The sequence below is a fragment of the Monodon monoceros genome, unplaced genomic scaffold (genome assembly GCF_005190385.1).
Source record: "Monodon monoceros isolate NGI ecotype Baffin Bay Population unplaced genomic scaffold, NGI_Narwhal_1 Super_Scaffold_2, whole genome shotgun sequence".
In the NCBI taxonomy this organism is placed as follows: Eukaryota; Metazoa; Chordata; class Mammalia; order Artiodactyla; family Monodontidae; genus Monodon; species Monodon monoceros.
This window is the reverse complement of record NW_021703776.1, coordinates 80,648,955-80,669,203: the sequence shown is the minus strand read 5'-3', so window position 1 is coordinate 80,669,203 and position 20,249 is coordinate 80,648,955. Positions and strand designations below refer to the sequence as shown.

The 20,249-nt window shown below is 40.4% G+C and overlaps 1 protein-coding gene and 1 pseudogene across 2 annotated transcripts in view; one reads left to right on the top strand and one right to left on the bottom strand.

Annotated features, from left to right (window-relative positions):
* Positions 1-20,249, top strand: part of GRM8 (glutamate metabotropic receptor 8) — a 755,282-nt gene that overhangs the window by 79,270 nt on the left and 655,763 nt on the right. The gene's annotated exons all lie outside the window — the stretch shown is intronic.
* On the bottom strand, positions 17,891-18,441 carry LOC114901623 (annotated as a pseudogene).

The following is a 20,249-nucleotide window of genomic DNA, read 5'->3' as shown; positions in this document are numbered from 1 at the left end:
TCTTTCAGTTGTTTTATTCAAAACCCAATAGTGTATATATAATAAGAGGTTCTGGACTCAGTTTAAAAAGAAAAAAAGATTTAGTCCATAGGTTGGAAAAAGGAGATAGCTAAGAAATAGCCATTTGTCTGCAAGGTAGGTGAATGACAAGATTAACTTTAACAAACACTCACTGATTATCTTACTATGTGCAAGGCACTTTTCAAGTCACTGGGAGCAAAGGTTAAGTAAAGTGTGGTTTTTTCCAGGCCCACAGGTGTGGGCAAGGACTGAGTAGGGGTGGCCTTCAGTACTCTGGGAAAGACAGCTTTGCGGAGGAGGTGGCACCTGAGAAGGGAGAGGAGTTTATAATGGATGGGATGGGGAGAGAGACAAAGACCTTTCACTGAGAGGGGACATCCCGTACAAGGCTTGGATCTTAAAACAACATGGAAATACTTTGGAAAAAACCAGGAAATAATTCAGAAAAGCTGAAACATAATGTGCCAGGATGGAAGCAACAAGAAGAAGCTGGAAGGGCTGCAGGTGTGGGCAGGAGCTGGATCCTGAGAAAGACAGCTAGGTTTGCACTATTATTTTTCTGAGTTCCAGGGAAGAGTGCTCTTTGCAAACCTAGAAAGCTGTACAATCAGAATGATGGGTTTCCTTCAAAGCTTTTCTCCTGATTCCAGCCTGCAAAGCATCATTTTCCTAGAGAATCAGGGTCGTGTGGTGCCTCTGCTGATTCCCTTGACCCTGTTTCTGGAATCCCGCTGCCCTCAAGGTGGCATTTGGTAGAGGTGACTGGGCAGCCATCTAACCTTCACACACATGCTCACCAGGTCCCCTGCACTTGGACCTCTCCTCCCTTGGCCTCCCTTGGACCACTGACTAACCTTGAATACAAAGTCTAGGCCTCGGGTTTTCCTTCGTGTATACATTGGATTTCACTAACAAGCCAATTGTATTTTGCAAAGGTTAAAAAAGTCTAGCATTTAGTCTGTTTATAGTCAGACAATTCAGATATCTGTCATATCTAATTAAAATCAAATTACAGTTATGAATAACTGCTTTGTGCCAGGAGCTGTCCTAGGTGCTGGTGACACAAAATGAATTATGGCCTCAGGAGTGCAGTCTAGGAGGAGAAATGGACAGAAGTAACTTGAGACGTTTGAGGCTGCTCTTACTTCATACTCACCACCTTCAAATAGACTGACAGTCCTCGGCTTACCGGTGAATGTGCCCTAACACCTCCACCATGACTATTTCCAATCACACTCTCTCCACCTCTCATTTTTCAACAAATGACTTTCTACTACTTCACAGAGAAAACAGATGATATCCACCTACAACCATCTCAAAGTCCCCCAAATCTTTTAACCGCCCTATAGTCAAACCCACCTTTGCTCTTTCCTTCCTCTTTTGGTGGCAAAGTTGTCTTTCCCATGAAAGTTCTACTCATGGTCTGGATTTGACTTTCTCCCACATTCTCATAGTTCCTCAGTTATCAATTTTTTAAAAACGAATTTCTCTCTCCTTTACTGTTTTTCTGATTGCCAGGGACACCGGGATTGGAATTGCACTAGCTTGGCGTGGTGCTTGGATTAACCATGACTTCTTGTCGGCAGAAGTGCTTCTATGGCCGTGAAATATGCCTTTCCCATGGACTGTAAATAAAATGAGCCTTACACTTCATTAATGAATTCTTCCTTTCAATGTCCCAAGCGATCCAAATGCTAAAGATACATTATTTCACAGTAGGTTGTGTGACCTTTTATGTAATATATGCTTTAAGTAAGTGGGTTATGGTCTTGTGATTAATGTGACCTAATATTCACATTGAGAAAACGGGAGGTGTTAAACTCCTTAAGAAACCCAAGAGCTTTAGGAGATTTTTGTAATTCATGCTAATAAGATTGACTGATTTGTTATTCTACAAATGGAATGCCTATAATTTAACTTTGACTGACAAATGGCTCCAAATTGTTAAGAACATCAGTGTCATACATGATTTGAACTCTAGTTCTATTGAACATGTCTGAAAAATAATTTTATTCATGATTTTCCTCTTTGGAAAATTTCTTCAGGGATCTTTTAATTGTTTTCTCCAAGTGTCATTAGCTGTGCTTCCAATTTAAAGAAATAATTTCTGTTTCATAGTACCTACGTTCATTTATAAAAAAGACTCAAAAACAAACTTGCAAAGGAAAGTTCCACCTAAGGACACTCTAGACCACTTTCCCCTGGAATTTATTACTCTGGAGTTTGAATACAGAGATAAACTGAAGTCAGGTTAGACAGTATGTAGATCCCAGTGGAATTTTCAATCTAGCTCAGGTGTCTGTGAAAACAGAATGAAGTTGTTAATCAGGTTGGTGGACTCTTTCCTTTGTTTTAGGTATTCAGTGATGACCATTTCTTTTTTTTTTTCTTTTTTTTTTTTTTTTTTTTTTGCGGTATGCGGGCCTCTTACTGTTGTGGTCTCTCCGGTTGTGGAGCACAGGCTCCGGATGCGCAGGCTCAGTGGGATCTTCCCGGACCGGGGCACGAACCCGTGTCCCCTGCGTCGGCAGGCAGACTCTCAACCACTGCGCAACCAGGGAAGCCCAGTGATGACCATTTCTTGATTTTAGGGTAACCTGTATCCAGTGTTGCTTTCTTACTTTGCCGCCCTCGCCCTCTTTTTTTTGCTTGTGACCCTCACCGTCACCATCACCATCACCATCACCACCACTAACATCATCATCTTTGTCATAATTTGATTTCGACACTGTGCCAAGTGCCTTACCTCCATTGCTTCTTACCCTCAGACCAGCCCTGCAAGGTGGGTATTATGCTTATTTAACAAGTGATGAAAACAAGATTCAAAGAGATGGATGAACTTGTTCAAGTTTACGCAGTAAGTGGTAAAACCCACACGAGAACTTGGGCCTGAAAGATTTAATATATCTACTTTGTTCCCCTCCCATTGCGTCCATGTGTCCTACCAGTCTTCCTTGTTCTTGTAGTTTCTACACTATGTTTATTCGCTTTTTCCCTAAGGTGATGAGAGGTGGGGGAAAGCTAGCAGTTTCCCTATTTTCAAGATTAAAAATAAACATGAAAATTCAATAATTAGCAAGTGAGAAATAGTAAGAGTAATTTAAAAGTGGCCTAGGAAATCTGATAGTAGAACTTTTTTGATCTGCAGAATTAAAAGGCTTTGGAATGCAAACAAGAAACCGATAAACATTCATAATATAAAATGCAACTTACATGTAATACTGCCAAGAGAAGAAAAGGGTAGTGTCTAGCTTTCTAAAGACCCCTCAAGGTCTATATTAGCCTGTCTTCAGGTTTGTCAACGTAAACTAAATGGAAGCAGCTTTCCCTTCTATGTGCTTCCTATACCTCTTATCACACTTTTGATGTCTCTACGTGTATCTTTAAAAGCCCAATAGAGAGCTCTAAACTCAGAGAGTCAAAGAACATGGGATGGCAGTGGTGATGAAGGGCAGAAGTTGCAATGTGACTCAACACCTTTCAGAACATCACCTGATGTATTTAGACAATGTTGTTGATGACTTGTTAAGTGTGATGTGGCTTTTCATCATCACCCATAATTGGGTTTTGGGGTGTTTTCTCTTTTATGACACAAGCAGATTCTTAGCAGGGTGCTATGAGTGGGGAATTTTTCTGCAGGTGGTTGGTCTGGTCTGTCTACTAAGGGTGACCATAGCCTTTGGGTGACTGCTTTTATTATAGAAGTGTGTACGATGTCATTTCCTCTAGAGAGGCCAAGGCTGGAGAAGGGTCAGGGATAGCACAGACTCTGAGGACTAAAGTCGACCCCCCTGGGCCAGGCTGGGAGACCTTCAGTCTGTAGGGTCCCCAGTGCCGCCCTAATGGGACCTGACCTCCCACGAAGTCCTCTGTACCACAGGGCCAGGTGGCCAACCTCTTAGCCATGCCAGCATATGCTCTTCTCCAAGGAAGGAAAAGTGTTTCGTTTTTGCTAAAACCTGATGCTCGTTGTAATATATAGCAGGTACCAACTGGGAAGGGAAAAAACCACCTTGTTAAGACAGCATTTCATAATGCCAGCCTCCTACGCTCACTGTGATGGCCATCTTGTTTTTGAGGTAGGGTCTCCCTCCTTCAGACGTGAGTGGGTAGTGATATCCGAAGGGCTTCTTGAATTCTGGATTTAGGAAGCCAACCAAAGGGTTAATTGAGAATGACTGAGTCCACACTATGTAATGAAGACCATACACTCTTTACTCACCTTCAGTAGAAGGAGGCGGTAGAACAGAGGCTGAAGTAGGGCTTGGGAGCCAGATTGGTTTTGAGTCCTGTGAGGTCACTTTCAGTGATGTTTCTTGGGTTAATTTCACAGTCTTTCTGGTTTTTAGTTATGCAACCTGTGGAATGGGATAATAACACTCATTGTCTATTATAGTTGTGGTTGAATTAGGTGATGTAGGTGGAGTGGTTCGTCTAATTGCTGGCACATCAATACTAGGCACAAATGAGCCAGTGGGGCTGTGATTTAAGTTTCCTGTTTTTCCCCCATTGAGACTCGGGACAGTCTACACCTTTGTCTTCTTTTCTGGTCTGGTTCTGATGACCCTCAGCCTCTGCTGGGTGCTCCTGTGTATCCATGAGCAGCTGTCCTACTGTCTGAGGACGCACCCTGGCTTCAGGAGCCTGCCCCTGACTCTGTGAGCCCTGCTACTGCAATGCCTTCAGTGTTAAGTACCAGTTCTTCATCAATTGGTTTCTAGGAAGTGATTTGTTCTTTCTAATCTGAGTCCTGTATTCTAGGCCTGTCTTCTTTCCTGTTTCACTGAGGCAATGTGAAGAGGATTTCAAACTCCTTTGGTAGAAAAGTTGCTTCCTAATGGATAGGTTTGATTGGGCAAAATTAGAGATGCTTGAATGGACAGTGATGTTACAGCCATTCAAGAGATATTCCTTGTAGATTATTTCATGCTGGGTATGGGGGAAGTCAGTGCTTCTCAAAGTTTGTTGTGCATACAAATCACTCCGAGGAATCTTGTTAAAATGCAGATTCCGATGTGGTGGGTTTGGGGTGGAGCCCGAGACTGCATCTCCAATGAATTTCCAGGTGATGCTGGTTCACGGACCATACTTTGAGTATCAAGTGGAAGGACTACATTCATGTGTTGAACACTTGAGTTCAAAGATGGGTAAGAGTAGATACATTAGATCTTAGAACAACAGAGCTTTCTATGCTCCTCTGCACTAGTTTTCATTCACTTACTTTTTAAAGCTACATTTGGAGCACCAATAATATACAAAGCTCTGACATTCTTTCTCTGAGTAAATAACATAAAAATATATGGTAAAGACCTGACATGTAAGTGTGTAAGGGTTCAGATAAAAGGAGAAAACAGTAAAATTGGATTCCATGAGTTAATTCGGAGAGGCTTCTACAAAGAGGTGTTTTGAGCCCAGTTTGAAAGATATGGCAATTGAAGACTGGAGGATATTGGAAATATGCTGTCAGTGCACTTGTAAGGGGCGGAGGGTGGACTTAACCCCTAGGTTAAGAAAAGTGGGGAGGGGGACTTGTTTAAAGCTGAAAGCAAGAGAGAATTGCAGCTCATTTGTAGTTAACAGAAAAGTCGCCAGCCAAGCTTGCACAGGGCCGTAGGAGAGAGCTTAACAATAAGTATTAGGAAACAAGATCTCTTTAAAATACACCCTCTGTTCGTGGGGCCTGTCAGAGGACCTTCATCCACAGCAGTAGGAAGGCAGGATCCTTACTCTCTGCACTTCTGCCAGGACACTTGAACTTCCAGCTTTGCCTGGTAGGGAGGGGAGGACCTTCAGACCTCTTGGGAAGCATCGATTCGCTCTCTCTGAGGTTTTCTGTGGGCTGCCCAACTTTCATTCACTGGTCCATCCATTCATACATTCAGTACTGTTGAATTGAGTGCTCAGTATACTTGAACCTCACGTCAAGGTTGTGCTAAATGCATTGTGCTAATAGCAGCAATAACAACTGCATACTGAGAAAGATTGCCTCTAACATAGAGACAGATGCCTGCCAAAGGCCTTACATTCCAGGTAAACAACGGTGTTAGGTGATGAGTTTCTGTTTGCCTTTCATTTCCACAAGCAAACTCATTTTTAAGCTGGAGACCCTTTCTTTGAGTAGCCAGGGGCCTTCTTTAAGGCTATGGGAGTTTCTCTCAAGAGATGTGGAGATTGCAGAGGTCGGGTGGGGTAGAGAGTTACTGTACAATGAGTGACTCCAAAATTATAACGGGATTGTTGAGTAACTGGAGGTGAAGAGGGGATATTTTTGAAAAGAGGGGATCACTAGCCCTAGATATCTCCTGTTGGAACTGATACTTCTCTTTGGTGAAATATCTGGGTAATTGAATTAAAACATTCAGTTCTAATCGTGTCGATGAAAAAATACAGATTTCAGGCAGACCATTTACCCTAATTATCATACCCCTTCAGCATTCTCAGCTAGGAAGAAACACTTGAACTTCCCAAAGCTGCAAGTTCTTGGGAAAAACTCCCCTCTCTTGACCTCTCAGCCTGTGGACGTCTCTGTCCCCCTGTCCTTCTCTGTCCCCCTGTCCTTCTCTACCCTGAGCCATGAGAACCCCACTTCTTTGTCTGAGGCTCAGTTTGCACTGGAGAGCAGCTGCCTCTTCCAGCCATATCTCTGGGAATTGTGTTGTCTTCCAGGAATTCCCCTGCAGGAAACCATGCAGAGTCTGTGATAGACCCCAAGTGTCTCCTTCAGTGACAGAGTGACCCCAAGCTGCAGCTCGCTGTCCTCTGAGACCTATTTATTACAATGAAAAAACAATTAAAGCAGAGCAGATTAAACAATAGATCAATAACTTTTAAACTCCAGATATGACTTAGTAAATAAAGTGTTTGTTTCCTGGACATGCTTTCTTGATGCTGGCTAAGGACCCATCCTTCCACCTTCCCAGGGCCCCAGAGAGGCCCAGAGCATCGTCTAGCATCAGATTTCTTCTCATTTTTGCCATAGCTCACCCTATATCAGAGACCAAGAAAATGTTTCTCAAGGTGAGTTTATCTTACAGATACTGCTCTTTTAAAAGTAGGGTTACCAGGGATTTCCCTGGTGGTCTAGTGGTTAGGATTCTGGGCTTTCACGGCCACGGCCCGAGTTCAATCCCTGGTTGGGGAACTGAGATCCCATAAGCCATGTGGCATGGCCAAAAAAAAAAAGGGAAGAAAAGAAAATTAACAAGGCACGTGTGGAATCTGAAATATGACACAAATGAACTTACCTACGAAACAGAAACACACTCACAGACATAGAGAACAGAGTTGTGATTGCTAAGGGGGAGGGTGGGTGTGCGGTGGGATGGATTGGCAGTTTGGGATTAGCCAATGCAAACCATTATATATATGTATAACTGAATCACTTTGCTATACACCAGAAGCTAACACAGATTGTAAATCATCTATACTTCAATAAAATACATTTTTAAAACAGGAGGGTTGCCAGATAAAATACAGAACCCCCAGTTAAATTTGAATTTCTGATAAATAATGGACCATCTTTTAGTATAAGTATGTTCCAATATGGGACAAAAGAGCAAAACCAAAAATTAATTAATTAATGAATGCCAGTCTGGCAACCTTGATAGCAGGGCTTATTCTGTTTTCTTGACAGTTCACTATCTAATATCTTAGGCATCATTTGCTATGCTGTCATTCCACTCTGCTACAAAGTGCTGAATGGCCCACATTTATTTTCAAAACCAAAATGAATTAAATCTAATTTTGCTTTGAGAAATTAATAATGCCACTTGGCACAATTAGCAACCCCTTCTGTGTTGCGAAACCAGGGACAGGTCTCAGGAATCTATGGCAATATGAAAACTGGATTTCATGGAATTGGGTTGCCAAGCTTGGCAGAATAGCTTATCTGGATTTAATGACCAAGCATGAATCTTTAACTGTAGTATTCAACCCTGAGGTACTTTAGTGCTATGTTTTTGCACAAGACATAAACAAGTGCCTTGAGAGACATAATTATATAGAGCTACACTGTTGTTTGCATACCAAGTGAAGAGAACAGGGTTGATAACACTGAGAAACTTTACTTGGAAACTTATTTATGGCTACGACATTATGACCATATACGTACATAAGAGGGCAACGTTTTTGATCATGGGTAGTTTGAGGTCACTGTTTTTGCAAGGAGAAATATTTAAATCAGATTTAACAATAATTTCCATCCGGCTATTTACAGTTGAGAAAATTAATTAAAATGTCATCCGTTTAATTATTGTTTGTTATCCTTAATTAAAATGTTAATTGAGTACATTTGTATGTGCAGCATATTTAATATGTTGACTTTTTGACGAAGGCAATGACAGTGTTTTCTACCTTCTACAATCAGATGTTTAGTTGTTCACTTACCTTAAATATTTTGGAAGAGAAGAGATGAATATGTTTAAGCAACATGGCAGCTTTTCTGCCAGGGCTATAGATAGCAGATCTGTAGGAAATCAGCAGGAAGGAAATCTACCAGAAGTATGCATTTTGGTCTTGTATTTGCATGTGAGAAAAAGGGACAAAACTTAATCAGCTGTAAAATGTCCATTCAGAATGACATTTGTAAGTAAAGAAATTGATTGTGAGGAGATGCACTTTAAATGTGTTTTTGCCTCACTAAGAGAACAGGCTAAGGGATAGTGAGGACCTTTATATTCTTTTATATTGATGTACACTTGACCTTTTCATTTGACCAACATTTGAGACAGTTGTTAAAAACAACATATAGACCTTTGCTGCAAAATTGGTTTGAATCTTCTTTTGACAATGGTTATGATTTCTCTTTTCATACAAACTTATGGTACTGACCTTTGTTCAGTAAATAAACATGCTGGTTGTGTTTTGCAAAGCGAAGAGATCTCATATATCAGCATTAAAACAAAATGGTTCCTTTTCAAATAAGTTATGAAGTGTAATGCTTTCCAAAAACAGCATAAATTAGGCCATAGCATCTACTGTGCACCTTTCAGCAACTCAAGCAACTGGGGAATGAAGGGACAGATGATGGAACAGACGTAATTCTCTGTCTTGACAGAGTTTCAAGTTTAACGATTGATTTCTTTTCCCCACCACCCAGAACTTACTCTTTTTTTTTCACAATTATAATCAAAGACTTTAATATTCCACTCTCAGTAATTGATAGTAGTAGGCAGAAAATCAACAAGGATACAGAACTGAACTCCACCACCAACCAGCTGGATCTAATTGACATTTATACAATACACGTCACTCAAAAACAATATACACGTCACTCAAAAACAATATACACGTCACTCAAAAACAAAATACACATTCTTTCTTTTTGTTTTTATTCCTGTTGGGATTTTTTTTAAACATCTTTATTGGAGTACAATTGCTTTACAATGGTGTGTTAGTTTCTGCTTTATAACAAAGTGAATCAGTTAGTTTTTTCTTGATAAACTCCAAGACGTTAATGCTTAGTAGGATGAGATGAGCTAGTGCTTCTTAGGAAGTAATAATCGTAAGGATAACAAATACATAGCGTTTATTCAGTGTCCACACTGTTCTAAGTGCATTGCTTATGGTATCTCATTTAACCCTCAAAATAACCCCCTAGGTAAATACTATTATTATTTTCATTTTACAGTTGAGGAAACTGAGGCACAGTTTTCCCAAGGCTATACAGCTGTACATAAGCTTCATATAAATTGTGGGGCTGGTAGTTGAGACCACACATTCTGGACCCAGAGTCTGTCCTCTTATCCTCCCACTATCCTTATGGCAATTAAAAGGGGTTAGTGCGAGAAATGTCACAATATTTTGAGCAACCACATATTTAAACCTATTGCATTGAAGGAAGGAAAAAGTACTTGTGTTGACACTTCAGTTCTAAACCTAATGGTTTGTTTATTTATGGACTTTATTAATGATTATGAAAATAGTAAAGAATGATTAAGAGCAAGTCAGGGGAAGCAGAGGCTTGTAGAGTACGTTTTCTGAGCAGAGTTTACATTTTTTTCATACATAATAAACCTTCTGCCCTTAATGGATATACAGTCAGTCATTTTGTGGAGCTATATGGCATTTGTTAAAATTTTAGCTCTGCCACTTACTAGCTGAATGATCCTGGACAAATTACTTAACTTCTAGAAGCTTTAACATCTTCTCTTACAGAAGGCAGATAATAATTCTGCCCTCACCGGATCATTGTGAAGATGAAAGACAAGGCACATAGCACAATGTTGGGCTCATCCTGGAGAACCACTAAATGTGAGCTACTGTGGCTTCAGATTAAATAAGCAAATCATTATGTTGAGAAGTATCAGATTGGACCTTAGTTAATACCTATTAGGATGTTTCTGAAGAAATTTAGGGAGAAGATATGTAGATATGTTGTTTAATGGGTCAAAGAGAATCTGCTATCACAATTTCGATGCTTTGCCTGTTACTAGCAGTTAATATTTAATAAAAATATAAACAGAACTTCTCCACCTGTTACACTTCTAGGGAATATCCACTGAGAACTGGTTCATTTAGCTGTTTTCATTCCCTTTCAAGAGACTTATCTTATTAGAACTGTGGGAAAGAAACAAAATTAAAGGGGAAGATGCAAAACAGAGCAAACAGAGAATGGCTTCAAGAAGACAGGCTTGACCTTGAAGGCGGATTTGCAAGCGGGGATGGGGGATGATTTGGGCTATTCCTTCCACTTCATTCCTGTCTGGGGCTTCCCAGAGTGGCGGGGCGATTATTGGGTGGGTCTGTCTTGGTGGATTGGTAGGGAGGATGCTTGGGCACCTCTGTATTATAAATAGTGTCTTTCAAACTTAAAAAAAAAAAATCTATGACTTACACTAAGAAATCCATTTTACATTTCTATCTAAAATATTATGTATAAGCAACACAAGAATTTTTATCTGTTTTAGTCATTGGTGTATCTGTCTAGAAAAGTACTTGGTGCATTGTAGGTGCTCAGTAAATAGTTGTTGAACTTCTGTCTCTATCTATCTATCTATCTATCTATCTGTCTATCTACCTATCTATCATCTATCAATGAAAAAATTTCATGAAACATTTTTACTGTTACTATTTGCTTGTAATGCATTCTGAAATTTTCTATTCCATTCCAAAAAGAAAAAAATTGCAGTCAAGACCTATTAGTTAATTTCAGTGCATTCACTGGGGGAGAGAGCCTTAATAGGTCATTCTTTCCAGTGCTTTGGGTTATGATCTGCAATTTGAAAAACACTGCTTGTCACTGGGAGCAATTGGCTTTATGTGTAAATAGGCTTGTGTCATTGAGACTTATCTTTCTTGCTGTCATAGTGCCTTCATTTAGCTTGTGTGTTTCCCTAGTCCATGCACTAGCTTGCTGCGGGCTGGTAGAATAAGCAGAGTAGTATTGAGGATTCTGGCCCAGCTACCGGGAAGTTCTGAAAGTATTTGCTGCACTCTAATGGGTCTTGTTTTTGTGAAGCTCATAAAAACATAATTTTTAACTGTGGGTCGTGCTATTGCCTAGCCAGGGTCAACCCCTAATTTGAATGGTTTGGACGCCTCTCTCCATAAAGGCAAGAAGATTGGAAGGAGTGACCCATTAAGTTTCCCTTCATAATGAGCAGACTTTTAGTCCCTGAAGATATTTAAGTGAAAATTAATTACTGGGAGGATTTCGACACTTTTAAAGTCTTTTTATTTTTGTTTCTCATTTCTTTCGGAGTTATTTGTGCTTACATTTTATACTTCCTGTAGTTATGAAGAAGGTGGGAGATGAGGTAAAGAAATTGAGGCAATTAAGCATTTTGATTGGAGTGAGAATTGCAAAAGGCTTTCCTTTCCTGAGAAAATATGTGGGAGTAAAAAGGATTATGGGGCTTCCCTGGTGGCGCAGTGGTTGAGAGTCCGCCTGCCGATGCAGGGGACACGGGTTCGTGCCCCGGTCCGGGAGGATCCCACGTGCCGCGGAGCGGCTGGGCCCGTGAGCCGTGGCCGCTGAGCCTGCGCGTCCAGAGCCTGTGCTCTGCAACGGGAGAGGCCACAACAGTGAGAGGCCCGCGTACCCGCCCCCCCCCCCAAAAAAAAGGATTATGTACTCAAATGTAACGTTCATTGTGAGGGAGCACTGGAGATCCTGTTTCTCTTCGTTATCTAGGCTCCACCCCTTTCTGGATGATGTAACTGGAAAAGCAATCTTCTGGCTTAAGGTTTAAGTAAAACTGAGTGAACTACCTAGAAGAGCTAATCAAATATTAATTCCAGTATCCAGTCTTGGTCTGAGTGCCATAGCCTAGCTAGGGTAACAACCATCTCATGAGCAAATACCTGGATCTGGACACCCCCCGCAATTGCGTGGGTGGGATGGGCACTGGGGAGGGGGCAACAGGGTTACAGAACGACACTGACAGACTGAGGATTGTGCCCAGAGAGCTGATGAAATCGTGGATGGTAGCAGCCTAGTACAGTCATTGGCATCTGGTAGGTGTAACAAGGTCAAATGAGCATGTGTTGATGGTCGTAGAAGCTCAGTGATGGCCAGCATCAAAGCAGGTGATATCTGAAATTCCAAGGAGCAGACAAAATAATGTTGGGCTAACAATTCCATGAGCATACAGATAGTCACAAATTCTGAGGCAGGACTGCAAGAATAATTTAGGGTCCTGGTTCTAGAGGATCGTGGCATCATGAGACCAATTATAAAAGTATAAGACACAAATTGAATTATCAGCAGTGAATGGTGAGTGGGGACTTTGTTTCCAGTTCAAGGCACATGCCTGGTTTTCAAAACTGGATCACCAGGATGTGGTTTAATGACAAATAGTGGGAGTAACAGGAAATTGATTATGAGAACATTAGGCTAGTATCCCTCCTTGCCAAATCAAGATCAGTCCTTGAACATGTATACACTACCAAACGTAAAATAGATAGCTAGTGGGAAGCAGCCGCATAGCACAGGGAGATCAGCTCGGTGCTTTGTGACCGCCTAGAGGGGTGGGATAGGGAGGGTGGGAGGGAGGGAGATGCAAGATGGAAGAGATATGGGAACATATGTATATGTATAACTGATTCACTTTGTTATACAGCAGAAACTAACATACCATTGTAAAGCAATTATACTCGAATAAAGATGTAAAACAAAACAAAACAAAACAAAAAACCGTCCTTGGTGCACTGTATATACTCAATAAATATATTATTATATAACTCAGAAAAAAAAAAAAGACCAGTCCTTGAGAGACAAAGTTGGAGGTGTGTCTAAAGCTGGGTGGAATTCAGGGGTCTCAGGTTGTCAGAAAAGGAAGGTGGAGAGATGGAAACCAGGCAGGGTCTGGCACTTGAGCCAAGGGAATTTTAATACAGTAACAATGCCAGAATAAGAAAGGCAGGCCACTTGGATGTCTGAATAATCATCAGAGAGTCACAGAGACTGACAGTCACAGGGTATATGAAATATCTTCTAAACAGTTGCATTGTAGTACAGAAGTATTACATTTGCCTTTTAGAGACAAATGGGACAAATTGAGCAAATAGAGCAGTGATTCTTAGCTAGGGGTGATTTGCTCTCCCAGAGATATTTTTTGGTTGTTACAACTTGGGGAAAGGGTTTGCTATTGGCATCTAGTGGGTAGAGGCCAGGGATGCTGCTAAACATCCTACCATGCACAGGACAGCCCTTCACAGCAAAGAATTATCCGGTCCAAAAGGTCATTAGTGCAGACTGAGAAAACCGGAAATAGAGTAAGATTACTACTACATTGTCTTGATTGAATATTGAATTTGTATGAGCAATGAAATGTATTTCGGTGTGTACATAAATTAGTTCTACCTTTGTTGTTGGCAAACTGTGACTCTACCAGAGAGGAAGTATGTATAAAGGAAGTATACTAGGAGTATTTTGCCCTCAAGATTCAAGCAGAATCGGGGCAGCCTAGAGAGCATCTGGACGTTTCTCTTGTGGACCTGGGAGGGAACCTGCTCTAACAGCGTGAGTGGCCAGCTGTCCCAGTTGTGGACTGGCATCTATGGGATTTTGTGTAGTGTGTTTATAAAGGTCACTTGACTTTGCCAGCCACTTTAAGGTCTGTCCTCTTTCTTCTGATGGAAAGAGCCTAAAGTTAAGGACTTGTGTCTTTTTTTCCACGAACTTCTGCCCAGTGCCCCAGTCTTGATCTACTCTGACACAGCCTTTCCGTGAGCTACAGAGATTCAGTGTGTAGATGAGGGAAGATAATAGTGTTGGAGCACTTGCAGTGGGGAGCGCTGAGGAGGGGTTGATAATCATCTCAAGACGGTCTGGTACATTTAAAACAAGCAACGGATTCCAAAGCTGAAACTTAAATTCATTGTTCTGCAGTGAGTGAATATTGCTTGAAGAATATATGCCAGGATTATTTCTCAACCAGTAAGTCTATTTAGACTTGATTATCAGGCAGTTTGCTCATACTATGTCCTTTCTGATATTCAAGATGGTACCATGTTGATGTGACTGTTGTGAGTTACAGTGAATGGTAGAGTTTGCCTCAAGGCCTGATGTACTCAGGTTACACTTTGTAATCTTTCTCGTGGGGAAGGAGGAAAATGAGCCCCTCAGTAGGTCTGTGAGACAGACTAGGCATCCAAACTGCAGTGTTCAGTCCATGGGAGAGGTTTCTAGATAACGCACCATCAAGTTATTTTCCCATTGTCCACCAAATCTGGGCTGATGGGCTGGAAGTCAGCACAACAAACTTGTTAAGAGCTTATGGGGCTTGAAGTCAGAGAAACCTAGATTGTGGGGTCCCAGCTCTGCCACTTAAGATCTCTGAGACTTTGGGCAGGTTGCTTAACATCTCTGTGCCTCAGTTTCCTTATCTGTGAAATGGGAAAAGTTGTTGTGAGGATTAAATAATACATGTGGCTTATTTGACAAAGTGCCTATGTCAGTAAGGACAAAATAAATGTTGTTTTTGTCATCAACATATATGCTGATATATGTAACAACATATATGTTGTTAACAACATATATGTTACTGCTACTTGCACTGAACCGTCCATATTCTCCATTCCGATTTTCTCATTGTTAGAGAGAGTGAGCTGAGAGTTGGGTTTCAGGTAGGTAGGGCTTTTGGACCCTCTGCAATGTTTCCCCACTAAAGACAGATGTTTTGCCTTTTTTCCTTTGGGTTTCTCCTTCAAATTGCCTTGGTTGCGTGTGGATGTGTGTGATACAAATAAAATTTAAGAATCTGTAGTGAGGTAGTTCAAATTCCAAGAGACAAAGACTTTATTCACCCAAACATTAGTTATTATGAAATGGAAATGTTGTGACTTCTATCAGAATTGTACTTAAACATTAAGTCACTCAAATCCTGGCCCTGGGATCAGTCAGATGATTGGGGATCTTCAGTATGTTTATAAGAACAAAAAGTCATGAAAAATATCTGCCAGTCTGGGCCCCATCCTGAAAGGCTGGAGCAGAGGTTTCCAACCTTGGGCGCATGTCAGGACCACCTGGAGGGCTTGTGAAAACGCAGGTTTCAGGCTCCCTGCAGGGAACATAAAGGTTCTGCAGGTTGCTTACTTATTTGATGCTCTACTAGATCCAGTGAGTAGGAAAAGTGGTGGACCCTCTGCCCCCACTGCTTCTGCATCGGGCAGTTCAACCAACCACAGTTCAATTCACTTGGTTGAATCCGCAGATGCAGAACCCGGGAATATGGAGGGCTGATTGTACTATGCCATTTACATAAGGGACTTGAGCATCCACGGATTCTGGTATCCACAGACGTCCTGGAACAAACTCCCCACGGATACTGAGGGATGACTCTGGGTATATGGGACTCATTATATTAAAAACAAACAAATAAAAAACAAAGAGAAAAATGTATCAAAAGGAGAATGGATGTGAGGTTGGGGGGGTGGGGTGGAATTAGATTACATGGTTTATTTGTTTGGAAAAGGTAAATCGAAGAAGAGCTTTGCAGTTGTGGACTGGGGGTATCACAAAGGTTCAAATTAAGGCTGGTGGCACCTCTTCTGTGCTACTTGTTTCTGGCACACTTTGTGGAGAGGAGACTGGAGGTACTGCTTAGACTTCTGACTGAGATTGGCCACCAGTTGGAGCAAGAAAAAGAGGAAATATGAAAATAATCTGAGTTGTACCAAATAGGTTGCTGTAATCTTGTCAAGTTGTTAAAAATTAGGATCTCCTTTTTGAAAAAGAAATGAGCTTGAGCAATTAGTGCAAACTCTAATCTGTAACTTTCCTATGGGCTTACAATCTGGCAAAAATATTTTCATTTCTTTCCTTTTTAGCAAAGAACTGTAAACAGGGAATCTTTCCACTAGGCAGAAATCAGCTATTTAAGTTTTTACCCAGAAAGTTTGTTTCATTTTGAATCAAAAAAAGAAACTCACCTGTGTTCAAGACCTATAATTCTGTTAGTATTTTTTTTGAATATAAAACTATTTATTGACCACTGTTCACCACTATTTACCATAAAGTAAACAATATACAGTTGAATAACATTATGATTACTACAAAGTTATTGTTTTTCCTGGCTTCTGCTGAACCAGTAACCCAAAATACTGAGAAGATTGAGCCTACGTGTAAGGAATGGGTTGGGGTAAAGTTTGAAAAAACATGCAGGTCAAGTTTAGATTAGAAAAGTTTGTTCACTCATTTATTCCTGCAGATCCTAAATTGCCAACATCTCTAACCATCTGATTAGGTTTCCATTAACAAGTCTGAGACATTCCGTGTATCACAGTCTTTCAGTAAATACAGCAGCACAGGGATTTCAACTTCTTATAAAGAAATGGTTTGCCAAAAGGAAGCTTTAAATGTCCATTTAACTAAGTCTTGCTTGGCTAATTAAAACATACCAGAATTTTTCTAGTTTTTTTGATTTGGGTGTCATTTGTTGACAGTGATAAAATTTTCCTTTCAGGGGCTTTGCATATAAAACTGCATTTATATGACGGTAGATATGGATGCAGATTCTGATAGGGCTGCTTTAAAAAATTATCCAATTTGGGGCTTCCCTGGTGGCGCAGTGGTTGAGAGTCCGCCTGCCGATGCAGGGGACACGGGTTCGTGCCCCGGTCCGGGAAGATCCCACATGCCGCGGAGCGGCTAGGCCCGTGAGCCAGCGCGTCCGGAGCCTGTGCTCCGCAACGGGAGAGGCCACAACAGTGAGAGGCCCGCGTACCGAAAAAAAAAAAAAATCATCCAATTTAAATTATTTACATTAATTTGTCTAATTAATTACAAAATTATTTAATTTGAAAGGTTAAGACTTAAATTTTCAATTTAAGTTGAACGTGGTTTCTTATATAGCTTAAAATGATAGAATCCCAGAAACATGGGCTTATCCATGGTTGTGAAAGGCTGTTTTTGTTTTGGTAAATGTATTTAAACAATAACCAAAAATCCCCCAAACCATTTACATATGTATTTTATGTATACACATACAAAAAAACCCAGAAAGTTCCTTAGACATATATGAGTTAAATGCAAATTCTAAATTCTGACTAATGACTATGGAGATTTTCCCCAACATTTAGAAAAGCTGTTCTCTAATGCAGAGGAAATAATATACCGTGGTATCAAATGTTCTTTTCTGCTAAAGGAAGCAACTACAGAAAGCTTTTATTTGTTCAAAGTAACCAGTGGTACAGATGCAAAAAAAACCCAAAAAACGAAGCCCCCCCCAAAAACCCCCAAAACCCAACAACTTCCCCAATACTACTTCAAAACGAACATATCAAACTTGATTTTCATTAGAATGTAGTTATTTCTTCACACTAATAAATCAAAAAACCAAGACCCAGATTTTATATATATATATATATATATATATATATATATATATATATATATATAAATGTATATAAAAAGCAATGCAGACAATTATTGAGCTTCATCTTCTGGACAAGAATGCCAAGTTAGTCTCTCTTCATAAAAAGTAATTACAATTTGAGGACACTTCATATTTGCCTCCTTTGCCATCACCAAGTCCGCCTCATCTGAATCTTTCCATTTCCTGAGAAACGTGAATTCTCCACTGCTGTCTGTGGCACCAGTTATAGCTCTGGGTCGAGACCTCTGGCTAAACCTCTTGGTTTATCAGCAGCATCTCTTTTCTTCTTTGATTTGCTATCATCAGATTCACTGTCAGATAAAGATTTTCTTTTTGTTCCATCTTTTTCTTTACCAGCTTTTTGAGAATTGAGAAATGCTTCAGTCAACTCTGGACAATCTCAATTTTCTTTGGGTTCCCAAGTATTGTCTGCATCTGTAAATCCCTTCCACTTCAGGAAACACTCCACCTTCCCATTCACTACACGTTGGTCCAGCACTTTTTCTACCACAAATTCTTCAGGTTCTGCCTCTTCGACGTTTTTCCCCTTTGCATTCTGTTTCTTTCCCGTTTTTTGCAGTGTAGTGTTATTGGAGGCCATTTTTTATTGCAGACTTGAAGAGCTGTTATTCACTGCCTCTGAGCTGCTCTGGGTCCCAGGTCTGTGGTGTCCCAGGCCCTGCGCGCCTCAAGCTCCAGTCACATCAAGGCGGAGGGGGCTGGGCTAGTATTTTTTTTTTTTAATAACAAAGCAAATTAAATTTTTGGAATGGTACCCAGATGCACCCCACGATGGTGAAACAGTGGGGGAACTTCAAGTTTCACATTTTAAATAGAAAATCAGCAGCTGACTGTTACAGCTATTAAGAGTCCACCTGCGTAAGTTTAACAGAACCAGAGGGAGAAAGTTTAATAAGTTAAGAACGAGCACTTCATTTTTCATTTGACTTACTTGATAAAATATGTTAACATATATGAGGAGCCAGCTGCTCTCGCCAAACATAAGTAGCAGTTGACTGGTTTATACAATATGCCAGGCGTGTGTTAGATCCTGCAGTTACGGAATTGAATATGACACAGCTTCTGCCTGTAATGGCCCATAATGCAGAAAGGAGGAGAGAACATGAGCAGATAATGCCTGTTTAATGTGGGAAATAGGATGTAGGGACAGCTATAGAGTGTCCACGTGATATTATGCATGTACAGCTACATATCATGCAGTGCCTGATCCATGGGATTGTGCTGGAGACTTGGCATGTGTGGTGTGTGTGTAAACTTCAACTCCCACAGCAGTTCTATTTTTATCCCCACTTTTCACATGAGGGAAACGAGGTTTAGCAAGATTAAGTTGTCTAAGATCAGGCAGCTAGTTTTTTTTTTTCAGAACTGAGATTTGAACTTGGACGTCTGAATGACCTTGAAACCTCTTTGCATTGGAAGGCTGTGACTTTTACCCTCTGATCTAATTCTTGTATACTGTCTGTCAAACTGGTATGCAATTGTTCATTTTTCCAGGTAGATCTGGAAACCTCCTTAGATTGCGAATATTTTAGAAATTGCTTATATGTGATAGAGAATTTTCTCAGGAGTGAAATATTAAAAAGGAGAACTAGAACTCATAGCCCTCTCAACTGGAGCTTTACTGCATAGTACACATTTATCTGGAGGAAGAAATGTGAACGTCCATTACATTCTCAAATGCAGACGCATCCTCCACGTTAAATGAATGATAAATTTGCTCTTTGTAGAAACGTCCATGCTTGTGTATGTACATGTTTATAGAAATGGTGAGTTGAGTCTTAGGAGTACAAAGCAGAGGCTGACACATTTTTCCACAGTCCTGGGTAAGTTTTGTAGCTGATCTCAGGTCCTAGGATTTGAAAGACTTGAATCAAAAATATATCCCTTTAGTGGAAAGAGAGAAGTCTCTGGTCTGCCACAACCCACAAAGTTTATGTTTTAAATATCTTCACATTTTATGTTATAAACGTTCTGCTGGGTTGTGCTTTGTAACACACAGTTGAATGCTGCTATTATGGATGCTAGCTTCCTTCCTGTAGGTAGAATGAATACGACATAATCCATTCTGCCGTAACACAAACTATTTGAAGTGATGCTTCTGGCTATTAAGGGTGAATCATATCTGTGGAACGAAGTAAGACTTGGGCTGTTTGCAGTATATTGGATTTGCCCATTTCACAGCTGCATTCATTAAATACAAATTTGATGAAAGCTGTTCATATTAAATTTGATAACCCCAATTCTAGCAAGTTATACAAATGATAAAGCTCCTTTGAAAATTCTATGACATTTGTGTTATTTTTGTCTTTTAATAACTAAGTCATTTTAAAAGTAGGTCCCCTGACTTAACCATATATTGGTGGAAGCGCTTCATAATTTATGACTCTT